Raw genomic sequence first — 15,626 nt, forward strand, 5'->3', positions numbered from 1 at the left:
TTTTTATCTAGTAGAAAACCCATTCTCACTTAACTATACGAAGGTGGAAAAACCTGCTCTAATCTTTTGTGTAAAAACAGAGTAAGAATGAAATGCATCATATAATTAGAAAGCAGCATTAATAATGCAATCGATGGTGTCAACTTCTTTCCAATCTTCTACACTCAACTCAGTAGTATCCTCTCTCTGGGTCCTTGTCCTTGCTGTGCAGGTGCTTGCTAGCTTGCTTTCACCTATAATAATGTCCTTCCTAAAATCTTACCCTAGCTGTTATCAGTGAAATTCATTCTTTGAATTAAAGGTAAGACCCTAAAGCCACTGACTCAGTGGAAGTCTTATGTACTCTAATTACTGAATTAAGCTGGCCCATAACTATATGCACCAGAAGTTAAAAAAATTACATTAAAAAAATAAAAAAACATCTCCTACGTTGGAATAACTGGATTATAGTCAACATAACCACCAATAAGACAAAACCAAAATTAAAAAAAAAACGGATACAATAATGAACACTTGTAAAAGTTCACAACACTGAGAAAAAAAGTGATGACTCATAAGTGTACAAGGAGGCAATGTGTAAATACACAGAAGTACAGCACTGACAGCAGGACAGACAGCAGCGCCAGAGATGAAAAATGGTGAGGCCTTGCACAGTTCTGTAAAGTTTGCTTCTGTTGCTGTGTCTGTGTGAAAGTCTCACTGGATGCTAGATCCTGAATGAACTCACACTCTTGATCCCCCTGCCTCAACCTTCTGAGTGCTGGCTAGTATAAGTATATATGCCCGCACCTAGCTAAAATTCTTCATCTTATTTGTAACAATTTTATATTCATCAAAACTGTCAACCCACTGGTAAGGGCAGGTTAATACATTTTAAAATAAAAAATGTTAGGACATCAAGTGAGGGATGGGGTTGCCATTCCACAGTTACATCTCTGACCCCTAATTGTTTCCGTCTGAAAGAATTACAGGGATGGAAATGGAGAGGGGCCTGAGGAAAAGTAAATCCAGCAACAGGCCCAAAGTGGGATCCAGCTTAAGGGGAGCTCCCAAGGCCTGACACTATTACTGAAGTTATGGAGCACTCACAAAAAGGGACCTATCACGACTGCATTACAGAAAACCCAACAAGCAGCTGAAAGAGTCAGATGCAGATATTTACACCCAACCAATGGGCAGAAGCAGCTGACCCCTGTTGGTGAATTAGGGAGGGCTGAAAGAAGCTGAGAAGGGCGACCCTATAGGAGGACCAGCAGTCTCAGTTAATCTGGACCCCTAAAATCTCTCAAAAACTGGACCACCAATCAGACAGCATACACCAGCTGATATAAGGGCCCCAACACACATACAGTAGAGGACTTCCCGGTCTGTGTTCATTCAGAGATGATGCACCTAACCCTCAGAAGACTGGAGGCCCCAGGGAGTTTAGAGGTCAGGTGGGGTGGGAGGTGGGGGCATCCACTTGGTGTAGGGTGAGGTAGGGAGGAGGTGTGGGAGGTGGAGCAGAAAGAGGGTGGATGGGGGCATGGGGGCGGGGAATAGAATATGGAATGTAAAAAATAAAATAAAATAAAATAAAATAAAAAAGGAATGTTAATTTTTATTTTACATGGTTTGCTTTTCAGAAAGCTACTGGTAAAGTGCTTTTGTCAAATGAGCAAGTAAGCCAAAATTAAGGCAAAAGTGGTTTAGCCTAAGAGACAAAGGGACCTAGGAAAGAAGCAAATACATTTTTCAGGACATATTAATGTAGAAGGTGGCAGAGTTCCACAAGACATTACTGAGAAAAATTACATTTATTAAATACCTAATGTAATGAACACACTCAGTGGAGATTTTATTTCTGCTAAGAGGTTAGATTTTAGAAAATGGAGTGAATAAGATCAAGCAGTCAGCTCCTGTGAAAACAAGCAATACAAGAAAGGAAGCACAGCCAGAGCTCCTTATTTGTGAAAATAATCACACACACAGCGGAACAACTGAATGCTGACTCAAAAAGGAGTGATACAAAATTCATGAAACAGTTACACAGACATTGTAACCACTGACTACTGATTCCAAAGCTGGCAATGTGGGACACTGGACACCGCAGGACAGGGATGTAGCTGCATGAGCACTCCGTTCACTTACTGTCTTTTACAACAGGAAAACCGTTACATAATACCTAAAGTTTAGAAACCGCATCCATTAAGGGAATACTATTAGAAATGTCAAACACTGAAGAAACAGCTAAGAGAACTAAACAAAGTAAACATAGACTCCGAATTAGAAGTGGGAAGAGATGGCACCAGGACCCAAATTGAATTAAATGACTAGCAGTCCTTAATCTCTAAATCTAAAATTCCGAATTACGTTCAGTTTTGACTGTTTTAAAAGGTAAAACTGAATAACCCCAACTATAAGAAGCCATCCTCCGTTGCTCACACCACTAAGTAGGGATGCTAGGACACAAAGCTGACTGTGAACACAGCCCTCACTCCTTACCAACTTAAATATTGATAATTGGAACCAGCAAATCTAAGTACAATAACTCTCTGTCAAAATCAACACAAAAGCCAGAGCACTTATATGTCTCACTCCTGAAACACATGAGGAATGAAATGCATTCCACAGCAGAAGGTGGCCCTGGAGAAAGCTCTGTGTCTTAACTACAGCATGGCATTTATCCACAGATAGCTTTCACACTGGAGACAGTACATATGGAGCAGGCGTGGTAGCAGCTACCCTGCCAACCAAGCTCTGCGGGGTTCTCAGGCAGAAGGTACATATTTACATCCACTTGTCTAGAAATACAGCAGTAGTCATTTCATACCAGGACCTAATACCAAGGAAACACAAGAGTTCCCTAACTTCTGTGGAATGCCTTGGTGTTTTCATTTGAAGGAAGGAAGGGAAAAGGGGGAGAGAGGGAGAAAAATAATAAATCTATCTGCAATTGTAGTTACTATCACACCTCTGATTTTGTTCTTTCTCCAGTACATGCTGATCTGGACCTAGCCTCAAAATACCATCTAGTTTGTTAGATAAGCTTCTAAGCATGACTACTAGCAACCCACTAGATAATAACACTCTAGTGAGTCTAGCTAAGGGTTTATCTATCTTGTTGATTTTCTCAAGAACCAACTCCTCGTTTGGTTAACTCTTTGAATAGTTATTCTTGTTTCCACTTGGTTGATTTCACCCCGGAGTTTGATTATTTCCTGCCATCTACTCCTCTTGGGTGAATTTGCTTCCTTTTTTTCTAGAGCTTTTAGATGTGTTGTCAAGCTGCTAGTGTGTGCTCTCTCCAGTTTCTTCTTGGAGGCACTCAGAGCTATGAGTTTCCCTCTTAGAAATGCTTTCATTGTGTCCCATAGGTTTGGGTATGTTGTGGCTTCATTTTCATTAAACTCTAAAAAGTCTTTAACTTCTTTCTTTATTCCATCCTTGACCAAGGTATCATTGAGAAGAGTGTTATTCAGTTTCCACGTGAAAGTTGGCTTTCCATTATTTATGTTGTTATTGAAGATCAGCCTTAGTCCATGGTGGTCTGATAGGATGCATGGGACGATTTCAATATTTTTGTATCTGTTGAGGCCTGTTTTGTGACCAATTATATGGCCAATTTTGGAGAAGATCCCGTGAGGTGCTGAGAAGAAGGTAAATCCTTTTGTTTTAGGATAAAATGTTCTGTAGATATTTGTTAAGTCCATTTGTTTCATAACTTCTGTTAGGTTCACTGTGTCCCTGTTTAGTTTCTGCTTCCTGTATGTTCATGGGCATTTCTTTCTTTAGGTTTGGGAAGTTTTCTTCTATAATTTTGTTGAATATATTTGCTGGCCCTTTAAGTTGAAAATCTTCATTCTCATAAACTCCTATTATCTGTAGGTTTGGTCTTCTCACTGTGTCCTGTATTTCCTGGATGTTTTGAGTTAGGATCCTTCTGCATTTTGTATTTTGATTGTTGTGCCGACATTCTCTATGGAATCTTCTGCACCTGAGATTCTCTTCTCTATCTCTTGTATTCTGTTGCTGATGCTCGAATCTATGGTTCCAGATTTCTTTCCTAAGGTTTCTATCTCCAGCGTTGCCTCACTTTGAGTTTTCTTTATTGTGTCTACTTCCCTTTTTATGTCTAGTATGGTTTTGTTCATTTCCATCACCTGTTTGGATATGTTTTCCTGTTTTTCTTTAAGAACTTCTACCTGTTTCATTGTGTTTTCCTGTTTTTCTTTAAGGACTTGTAACTTTAGCCATGTACTCCTGTATTTCTTTAAGTGAGTTATTAAAGTCCTTCTTGATGTCCTCTATCATCATCATGAGATATGCTTTTAAATCCAGGTCTAGCTTTTCGGTTGTGTTGGGGTGCCCAGGACTAGGTGGGGTGGGAGTGCTGCGTTCTGATGATGGTGAGTGGTCTTGATTTCTGTTAGCAGGATTCTTACGTTTGCCTTTCGCCATCTGGTATTCTCTGGAGCTGTGCAGGATACACTCGGTGGGGTCCTGGAACCAAGATGTCTGTGCAGGGTACACTCGGAGGGTCCCGGAATCAAGATGTCTGCTGCCAATGCTCAGGCAAAGCGCTCCCACACCGGGCAGATCCCGATCCTCTGGCCGGGAAAATGGCCAGCTGCCTGTGCAGGATACATTTGGCGGGGTCCCGGAACCGAGATGTCTGCTGCAGATGCTCAGGCAAAGCGCTCCCGCACAGGGCAGATCCCTATCCTCAGAAGTCTTAAGATCCCGTGGCGGGTGTTGTGGGTAGCTGGCGGGTGTCAGCTGGCTCTGAGCCCTAGCTACCCAGGTGCTGCTCAGACCGGAAGGGGCTTGTGCCCCTACTCAGACCGGGTTTTCTGCTTCCCTGACTAATGCAGTCTTAGGTCCTGCAGGATTGGATTGGAGCAGATGCTGTGTTCCACTCACCAGAAGTCTTAAGATCGCGAGGCGGGTGTTGTGGGTAGCTGACTCTGCGCCCTAGCTACCCCGGTGCTGCTCGGACCAGAAGGGCTTATGCTTTTTTTTATGCTTTAACTTCCTTCAGCAATGTATTGGCTTTCAGTGTACAAATTTTTCACTTTCTCAGCCAACTTTATTCCCAAGCATTTAATTGTTTTTGATGCCATTATAAATGAGATTGTTTTCTTAATTTCATTTTCAGATGGTATGCTAATTTTATAGAAATATAAGTGACTTTAATACGTTCTTTCTATCATTAACTTTCCTAAGCCGGGCGGTGGTGGCACACGCCTTTACTCCCAGCACTCGGGAGGCAGAGGCAGGCAGATTTCTGAGTTCGAGGCCAGCCTGGTCTACAGAGTGAGTTCCAGGACAGCCAGAGCTACACAGAGAAACCCTGTCTCAAAAAACCAAAAACCAAAACCAAAAAACAAATACTTTCCTAAATGTTTGTTAATTCTAATAAGGTATATGCATGCACACAGATAGCAGAGATTTCTACATAAGCTAGTTCTCTAGAAACAGATAGTTTTGCTTCTATTCCTGGGTGCTTTTAATTTATCTCTTCCCCATTTGTTCTGACTTGGACTTCCAGAATGAAAGCTATAAAAGCAGGTACCTTTGTCTTGTTCCTATTCTTGGAAGAAAAGCTTCGTGTTCTCACCACTGAGTAGATTACAGCTAGCATGCAGGCTTATCACACGTGATTTTATTAGGCTGAAGTACATGTATTACTGTTAATTACTGCTTAATTGAATCAACTTTACAGGATCTAGAATGACCTAAGAGACAAACATCTGGGGATATCTACGAGTTTTAAGACTGGGCTAACTGAGGGAAGAAGACTCACCTTATATGGGTAATACTATTCCAGCAGCTGGTATCCCAGGAAAAATGAAGAGAAAAAAAGCTGAGCACCAGTGTCCATCTTTCTGCTTCCTGACTGCTGAAATATGACCTGCTGCCAAGTCCTCCTTGCCATGATGGACTTCACGAGGAGCCTAACCAACCCTTTCCTTCCCTAAGTTGCTTTAGACCAGCACTTTTTTCTTTTCTTTCTCTTTTAGCAATGATAGAACTAATAAAAAATTGTTTATTTTACTAAATAACTTTTATCATAAAAGGTAATCTCTGGGTGTTTTACTGCTGTGAACAGACACCATGACCAAGGAAACTCTTATAAAGAACATTTAATTGGGGCTGGCTTACAGGTTCAGAGGTTCAGTACATTATCATCAAGGCAGGAACATGAGAGCATCCAGGTAGACATGGGACTGGAGAAGATGAGATTTCCACCTCTTGTTCCAAAGGCAGCTAGAAGCAGCTGGAATTGGGTCTTAAAGCCCATACCCACACAGTGTCACACCTACGCTAACAAGGTCACACCTCCTAATGATGCCACTCCCTGGGCTTTGGCACTATGACATACATATGATAGATATGTTTTATATCTATCATATAAACCATCATATTCTACTCCCTGGACCCCTTAGGCTTGTTCAAACACATGAGTCTATGGGGGCCATACCTAGCCATAGTATAATAAAAAAGTACATTTAGTCCAACTTTCAAAGTCCTCAGTCTATAGTAGTCTCACAATGTTAAAAGTCCTAAGTTCAAAGTCTCTTCTGAGATTCATTCAATTACTTAACTGTAATCCCCAAAGCAAGACAGGAAACCAGCTGGGCAAACTCCAAATCTCCATGTCTGATGCCAAAGAGGTCTTCAGATCTCCAGCTCCTTTTTTATCTTTGTTGACTACAAAAAGTTCTTTCTCCTTGGCTGTTTCCACTCCCTGTTAGCAGCTTTCCTCTGCAGGTATCCCACAGCTCTGGCATCTTTAATCTCTTGGGGTCTCCAAGTCAACTCCATGTTCACAGCTTCTTGTTCCAATGTTCTATATCTACACATGATCTTCTGGGCTCCTCCAAAGGGCTGGTGTCACTTCTCCAACTCTGCCCTCTGTAGCACTCTAGGCATTTGTTGACTCCACTCCACTGCTGCTGCTGTTCTTGGTGATCCTTCCATGGTTCTCATATTTCCAGTACACTGGGGCCTTCTGCTGCTACCAGGCCTCACCAATAGCCTCTCATAGGGCTCTCTTCATGGTGCCAATCCTCAACTTCTTTGCATGACCCCTTCAGTCCTGGACCATCAACTGCAATTGAGGCTGCACCTTCACCAATGTCCTTCCCTGGACTCTCATGGTGCCAAGTCTCAGCTGCTCTCCATGACCCCTTCATACCTTCAAAACCAGAACCACCTGGGTGATTCTTACACATTACCAAGTCCAGCTAAAGCACGAGATACAAATTTGCTATCTCTAGAACACAGCCTCTTTGTGCTCTTTCAATAATTCCCAGATTTCACCTCAGTGACGCTTGTCTCTTCTTAATCACCAATAATTTCTTAGCTCCAGCTAACCAGCATCAATTGTTCCAATAGTCCCCTTCTCTTCTTGACTATAAAGCCAGAGCCAAATGGTGAAAGCTGCTGAGTTCTGCTGCTTGCTGGGGCTGGAACATGGTCCCCTTGTTCTATTATATTATCACAAGTCTCTGTTTTCCAACTCCTTCACTGCGTAAGCTTGACTGTGCTGGAATGTGCTCTGTAGACTGACCTTGAACTCAGAGGTACTGAATTTTCTAAACTACCATTCTCACATCTGAAATGATCATAAGATTCTCCTCTTTCTTCTGCTAACATGGCACATATCTCACAAGTTATGGGTTATATAATGAAAATCTCAATGTCACTCACAAGTTATCTCCCAATTAGTTATTACCCAGGGAAACTTCAGAAGCACCATAAATAAGACAGGCTATTGCTATTGCTCTTGGTTGTTGATCATAAATAGATAGTAAGACCATACTTGCTGAAAACACATTCCCATCATAGGACATTTAAAAAATCAATACTACACCCAAGAGTAAACTCCCACCCTGCTAGCTACCTTTTATTTTGATGGAAAGTACTATGCAGGCTACTAGGGGAAAGGAAGTAAAAACATCAATGGTCTGACTCAGCACTGGACCCTGCCCAACTGATTTCTTGACTAAATTTGAAGTTGGCTTCATAGGAAATAATTCAATGCCTACTCCTGCAAACTTAAGTACCCATAGCTAGAAAGCCACAGGTACCTCGAGACGACAACCTACTAGTGTTATTTTATTAAAGAGGTATGTTGTAAAACTCCAATCTAAATATTTATGTTTACATCCATAGATTCTGTGCTGGTTTCAACTCTGGTCAGATGAACTTCTAATTATAGTGGAGAGTAGTTAACACAGACACTTAGGTGTAGGACAAAGTGCTATGAATAAGCTGACTGTGAGCACTCAGCCGCAGATGTATCAACCGCTTCCTCAATGCTCAGGGGACATCACAGAAGTGTGGGCACAACACATGTAAGAGTTAGAGGATAGGGAGGAGCGCTATGACATTTTGTTCTCAGTATATGACACGGCTATTCCTCATGAACCACAGCAGCCACACAAGAGCTTAGCCACAGTTAGCTACACAAGACTTAAGTATGTTTAAAATTCCAACAACGGTCAAAGGAGGTGGCTCTCGATTCCTCTAGCTGAGGGGCCAATGACAGATGACAGCTGCTGAGGAAAAGTCACTTTTCTTGGAGAGGAGATGAACACTGGTACATTACCTACATTGAAGAGAATGACTCCCCCACCCACTATGTGCTCATACTGGACTCAGTATGTTATTAAAACAAACAAATAAAAGACATAAACTAGGGAGAGAGGCTGAAAATACCTTGGGGAGAAAGGAATAGCTAGAGGGAGCAGGTAAATGGATATGACAAAGATATATTATATAAATGTATGAAAATTTCAAATATATATCGTGTGTGTGTGTGAAAAGGCAAGAATTATATGCATGTGAATTTTGCTTTGAGATAAACTTTTTCTTAAAAACTCACTTCCTCCTCTAGAGTTAAAGGTGTCAAACTATTCTTATCCCCAGCATAAGACTTCACTGTTTTCACTTCTTTGATTTGGGGGAAGAATTTAAGAAGGTTTATATTACTTCTACTCCACAAATTGGCAGAATTCACCTGTGAAACTCTTTTATTTGCTATTATTCTATTCAATCTTTTACTTCCTTCATTATCCAGTCTTTGGGGGTTATTATGTTTCTGGGGAATTTATCTACTTCAACTTGCTAATTTTCTAGCACATATATATTCATATGTCCTTATCTTTTTACTAGTAGAATTAGATATAATACATCTTTCAGTTCAGACATTATCTATTTGTTGTAATTTCTTGGAGTCTTACTCTGTAGCCCATGATGCTGACCTGAGACTCACGATGATCCTGCCTCAGCTGCTATGTGCTGGGATTATATGCAAGCAGCACTTTGCTGGCCCTGTTTTTATTTATATAAACTTTCCCCTCGGAAAAATGGCTCATCTCACTTTTTCAGTTTCTGGAATGGTCTTTAATTTCCTTTTTGCATTTATGTTTGAAAACTGTATTAAACTTCATAAAAAATTACTGTTTTGTTGTTTGTTTTAGGTGGGATCTTACTATGTATACGCAGCCCTGGCTGGCCTGAAACTCTACATAAAACAGACTGTCATTTAAATCACAGACATTCTTCTACCTCTGCCTCCTGAGTGATTTAAGTTATATACCATCATACTCAGTTAATTTTTTTCTTGTTTTTCTAATGTCTTTGTTCTACTGCCTATATGTCTGAATTTCACAAACTATATATATCTAAGGTTTTGACTATCCCAGATAAAATTTAAAAATTGCCAAAATATATATGAAAAATAATCACACATGGAATTACCTAAATTTATCTAGTCCAAAGATAGACGATCCTAGCTGGCATACTAGTTACAAATTTGTTAGTGCAGAGAATCCCAACATGAGTGAATCTATAATGAACCAGGACAGGTGGCAGCTCCTGAAGCATCTGCCATATCTGATTAGCAGGAAAAGTCATTTAAAATTACCATAGTGAGACACTGGGCCACATGTAATACATGAACATACATGCTTCAGCATAGATTCAATTATTCCTTTATCTTGAGAATTCAAGTGGCCAGCTTAAACAACAATAATATATAAAGATGCTCAAATGTCATTTTGTTGATTTTTTTATTTTGAAGATTTTGTTTTTTTAATTGTGTGTGTATGTAACTGTGTGCACATGAGTGCTGTCTCCAAAGCGGCCAGAAAAAGAGTATCAGATCCCCCTATAACTGGAGCGGTTGCTAAACAGTCCTATGTAGATGCTAAGAACCAAATTCCTGTTCTCAGTGAAAGCAGTACACGCTCTTAACTGTCAGCCCTTTCTCCTGCCCTCAGATGCCAGTTTTGAACAAGTCTTTTTGGAGACATTAACAACTTTACACACACACACACACACCCAAAGAAGGAAATAATTTTTTAAAGAGTTCCACCATGTTGCCCAAGCTGTTTTCCAACTTCTTGTATAGTTTAGGTGGCTTCAAAGTCCTGATTCTCCTTCATTGGGCTCTACAGTGCTGGGGTAATGGTCATGGGCAATAATTCTGTTGTTTGTTTACTTAAAAAAAAAAAAAAACCAGAACTTCTCTGTGTAGACCTGGCCTTCCTGGAACTCATTCCATAAACCAGGCTGGCCTTGAACTCACAGAGACCTGCCTGCCTCTGCTTCCTCAATGCTGGGATTAAAGATGTGCAACACTCCTGCCTGGCATCGTTCTTAAATTGCTCTTGGAAATTCTTCAAATAAGGTAGCCAATCTCCATGATAAAATTAAGAATATTTAAAATTGTATCTAGGGTAAAAAAGAAAAATTTAATGACCTAAATGCAGTTTCATGAAGAAGTAGCATTACCAATAGCCTATAGAACCAGATCACACAGAAATGAAAGTTTAGAATCTAGAGAAAATGCAACACAATGGAAACTTAGTATATCGTAAAAGTTCTATACTATATAATACCCTTGATATTTCACTCCCCAAACACTCAGAATTACAAATACATTTGTGTATAGCAAAAGAGCAGTTCTCTTAATATCAACCAAGTAAGAGTTGAATTAGAAGCCACAAGTAATATTGTGACAGATTTTCTGGGTGTACATGTATTTTTAAAAAACAATCATAAATTGTTTTTAGTATGATGGCCATTTTTACTATGTTAATCCTGTTGATCCATGAGCATGAGAGATCATTCCATCCTCTGATATCTTCTTCAAGTTCCTTGCTAAAAGACTTGGAAATTTTTGTCATAAAAGTCTTTCACTTGCTTGTTAAGTTACCCCAAGATATTTTATGTTATTTGTGGCTATTGTGAAGGGTGTTGTTTCCCTGATTTCTTTCCCAGCCCATCTGTCATTTGTATATAGGAGGACTACAGATTTTTTAAGTTAATCTTGTATCCAGGTACTTTTCTCAGGGTGTTTATCAGCTGTAGGAATTCTATGGTAGAACTTTAGGAAAAGAACTTCCAGAGGTATCACTATCCCTGATTTCAAGATGAATTAGAGCTACAGTAAGAAAAAACACATAGTATTGGCATTTAAAACAAACAGGCTGATCAATGGAAGAAATCAGAGATCTAGACATAAATCCACACACCTATGGACACCTGGTTTCTCATAAAGAAGTACAGAATGTGTGAGAGTGCAAACTGGATGTCTGCATGTAGAAGAATCCAAATAGATTCATATCTATCACCTGCATAAAGATCAAGTCCAAGTGGATCAAAGTTCTCAATAAAACCAGACACACTGAACCTGATGGAAGAAAAAGTATGGAATAGACTTAAATAAACTGACACAGGAGATAACTTCTGAATAGAACACCAATAGTGTACTCACTGAGACTAACTCATGAGACTTATATGGAATAGAAAAGCTTCTGTAAGGCCAAGGACACCATCAATAAGACAAAATAGTAGCCTGTCAAATGGAAAAAATTTTTCACCAACTCCGCATCTGACAGGTCTAATACCCAAAACATATAAAGAACTCAACTGCTCGCTTTGGCAACATATATACTAAAATTGGAACGATACTGACAAGATTAGCATGGCCCCTGAGCAAGGATGACATGCAAATTCGTGAAGCGATCCATATTTTTAAGCCCAGAAACTTAGAATACCCAAGATACAAGATACAACTTGCAAAACACATGAAATTTAAGAAGAACGAAGACCAAAGTGTGGACACTTTGCCCCTTCTTAGAATTGGGAACAAAACACCCATGGAAGAAGTTACAGAGACAAAGTTTGGAGCTGAGACAAAAGGATGGACCATCTAGAGATTACCATACCCAGGGATCCACCCCATAATCAGCGTTCAAATGCTGACACCATTGCAGACACTATCAAGATTTTGCTGAAAGGACCCAGATATATCTGTCTCTTGTGAGGCTATGGCGGGGCCTAGCAAACACGTAAGTGGATGCTCACAGTCAGCTATTGGATGGAACACAGGGCCCCCAATGGAGGAGCTAGAGAAAGTTCCAAGGAGCTAAAGGCGTTTGCAACCCTATAGGTGGAAAAACAATATGAACTAGCCAGTACGCCCCCAGAGCTCGTGTCTCTAACTGCATATGTATCAGATGATGGCCTAGTTGGCCATCATTGGGAAGAGAGGCCCTTCAGTCTTGCAAACTTTATATGCCTCAGTACAGGGGAATGCCAGGGCCAAGAAGTAGGAGTGGGTGGGTAGGGAGTTGGGGGGGCGGGTATGGGGGACTTTGGAGTTTCAGTGTCTCTGGTTTTTTGGAGTTCCTTGATCCACTTAGTTAAATCGGGATCAGGTTAATGATCTAAACAGTCCTATATCCCCTAAAGAAATAGAAGCAGTCATTAATAGTCTCGCAACCAAAAAAAGCCCAGGACCAGATGAGTTTAGTGCAGAGTTCTTTCAGACATTCAAAGAAGATCTAATCCCAGTTCTTCACAAACTATTCTACAAAATAGAAGAAGAAGGTACTCTACACAATTCATTCTATGAATCCACAATTACTCTGATACCTAAACCACAGAAAAACCCAACAAAGATAGAGAACTTCAGACCAATTTCCCTTATGAATATCGATGCAAAAATACTCAATAAAATTCTCGCTAACCAAATCCAAGAACACATTAAAGCAATCATCCATCCTGACCAAGTAGGTTTCATTCCAGGGACGCAGGGATGGTTTAATATACAAAAATCCGTCAATGTAATCCACTATATAAACAAACTCAAAGACAAAAACCACATGATCATCTCCTTAGATGCAGAGAAAGCATTTGACAAAATCCAACACCCATTCATGACAAAAGTCTTGGAAAGATCAGGAATTCAAAGCCCATACCTAACCATGATAAAATCAATCTACAGCAAACCAGGAGCCAACATCAAAGTAAATGGTGAGAAGCTGGAAGCAATCCCACTAAAATCAGGGACTAGATAAGGCTGCCCACTTTCTCCCTACCTATTCAACATTGTACTTGAAGTCCTAGCCAGAGCAATTCAACAACATAAGGAGATAAAGGAGATACAAATTGGAAAGGAAGAAGTCAAAATATCACTTTTTGCAGATGATATGATAGTGTATATAAGTGACCCTAAAAATTCCACCAGAGCACTCCGAAAACTGATAAACAGCTTCAGTGAATTAGCTGGATATAAAATTAACTCAAACTAGTCAATGGCCTTTCTCTACACAAAGGATAAACAGGCTGAGAAAGAAATTAGGGAAACAACACCCTTCACAATAGTCACAAATAATATAAAATACCTTGGCATGACTCTAACTAAGGAAGTGAAAGATTTGTATAAGAACTTCAAGTCTCTGAAGAAAGAAATTAAAGAAGATCTCAGAAAATGGAAAGATCTCCCATGCTCATGGATTGGCAGGATCAATATAGTAAAAATGGCTATCTTCCCAAAAGCAATCTACAGATTCAATGCAATCCCCATCAAAATTCCAACTCAACTCTTCAACGAATTAGAAAGAGCAATCTGCAAATTCATCTGGAATGACAAAAAACCTAGGATAGCAAAAACTCTTCTCAAGGATAAAAGAACCTCTGGTGGAATCACCATGCCTGACCTAAAGCTGTACTACAGAGCATTTGTGATAAAAACTGCATGGAACTGCTATAGCGACAGACAAGTAGACCAATGGAATAGAATTGAAGACCCAGAAATGAACCCACACACCTATGGCCACTTGATCTTTGACAAGGGAGCTAAAACCATCCAGTGGACAAAAGACAGCATTTTCAACAAATGGTGCTGGCACAACTGGCGGTTATCATGTAGAAGAATGTAAATTGATCCATTCCTATCTCCTTGTACTAAGGTCAAATCTAAGTGGATCAGAATTATTTTTAAAGACACAAATGTGAAAGATGATGTATCACAGACTTCTGCTAGCGTGTCTGGGAAATACAGGAGGACAACTGGAGATCAACCAACCTGTGAGGTGGGTGACATCCAGAAAACAAAGAAAGAAAACTTTAGAAAACAGAACTGAAGCATCCAAACTCTTTCCAAAAACCTAAACCCTGATTAGAAAATGCTCTCCTCCCAGGGCCAAGGCAAGCGCAACTGCAGAGGATCAGAACGACTTTTGAGAAAGCTGGAGCCTCTGAAAATTCCACACTGTACTTTCAGTGATATATAATTCAAAGAGGGAAAAGGTGGGGGTGGAGGGTGCGGTGACTGAAAAGCTGTCAGAGGCATGGTGGAGGGAGAGAAGGTGCTGGGAAAATCCTCTCTGAGCATTCAGCCTGATAAATGGAAAAAAGCTATTTTTAAGCAACTCCTACCTGCTGAGTCAGCAACTAGGTAGTTGTAGAGACAAAGAAATTTAACGTCAACGCTCACTCTGGAAACACAGAACAGATGTCATGTGCAAAAATAAGTGAGATTTGACCTACAGTTCTCGACATAGAAGGAAAAATACTTAATCAGAAATTTGTAGTGTGTTCTGCACAGTGCAAATCTAGCCTAAGCCATAGTTTAGAAGGGGACATACAAATAAAGGCACCACACCTACAAGCCACCGAGCTAATGGCCTCTATATCGACAAGACCAACATTCAAAGCCTGCCCACACACTGGACTGTACAAAGGCAGAACAGCATATGTACCTCACCTCAGCAAAGAGTACCCGATGCAGAAACACAACCCAGAGAGAGCACATAGAAACAAGGCTAGCTCCTGGACATAAGTCAGGGACTCCATACTCCTTACTAAAACTATCTCCTTTGCCTCTGTACTTCCCGTATTTAGTATATAATTTTAACTTACTGGATTAAACTTAGTCCTGTCCTATTCTCCTATCTCCCAATTATGGGATTCTTTGAAGTACAGACGGTCCTGGACTGGGTGTCCCCCTTCCTCAGCCTCCTAAGGCACATGTTTGCCTTAGGTTTAATTGCATTTCTCTACCTTTTATCCTTCATTCCACCTTTAGCTGAAGCTGCCTTACTTCTTCCTTCCCTTCATCTTAGAGTTCTTCTCTTCTTTGTACTTTCCTTTTCTTTTTTTCCTTTGTTTTTCTTTCTTTTTTTCCCTCTAATTCTAATCACTAGTCTTACTCTCCTTCCTTTCCATGCCTATGCTTAGAAACTGATGCCTTAGACCAAAGCCAAACCATCTTTGCAACTTCACTCCCTCCCCTCTTTATTATTACTATATAATTTTATATATTTTATTAATTAAAACTGATT

The 15,626-nt window shown here is 40.2% G+C and overlaps 1 protein-coding gene and 1 non-coding gene across 13 annotated transcripts in view; one reads left to right on the forward strand and one right to left on the reverse strand.

The window, feature by feature from the left end:
- The window catches only part of Dock3 (dedicator of cyto-kinesis 3), a 339,506-nt gene that overhangs the window by 192,201 nt on the left and 131,679 nt on the right, over positions 1-15,626 (reverse strand). The window lies entirely within an intron of this gene.
- On the forward strand, positions 11,926-12,032 carry Gm22454. Its single transcript, XR_003948430.1, has one exon. It is a non-coding gene; the product is annotated as a U6 spliceosomal RNA (small nuclear RNA).

The sequence above is a fragment of the Mus musculus genome, chromosome 9, assembly GCF_000001635.26.
Source record: "Mus musculus strain C57BL/6J chromosome 9, GRCm38.p6 C57BL/6J".
Classification (NCBI taxonomy): domain Eukaryota; kingdom Metazoa; phylum Chordata; class Mammalia; order Rodentia; family Muridae; genus Mus; species Mus musculus.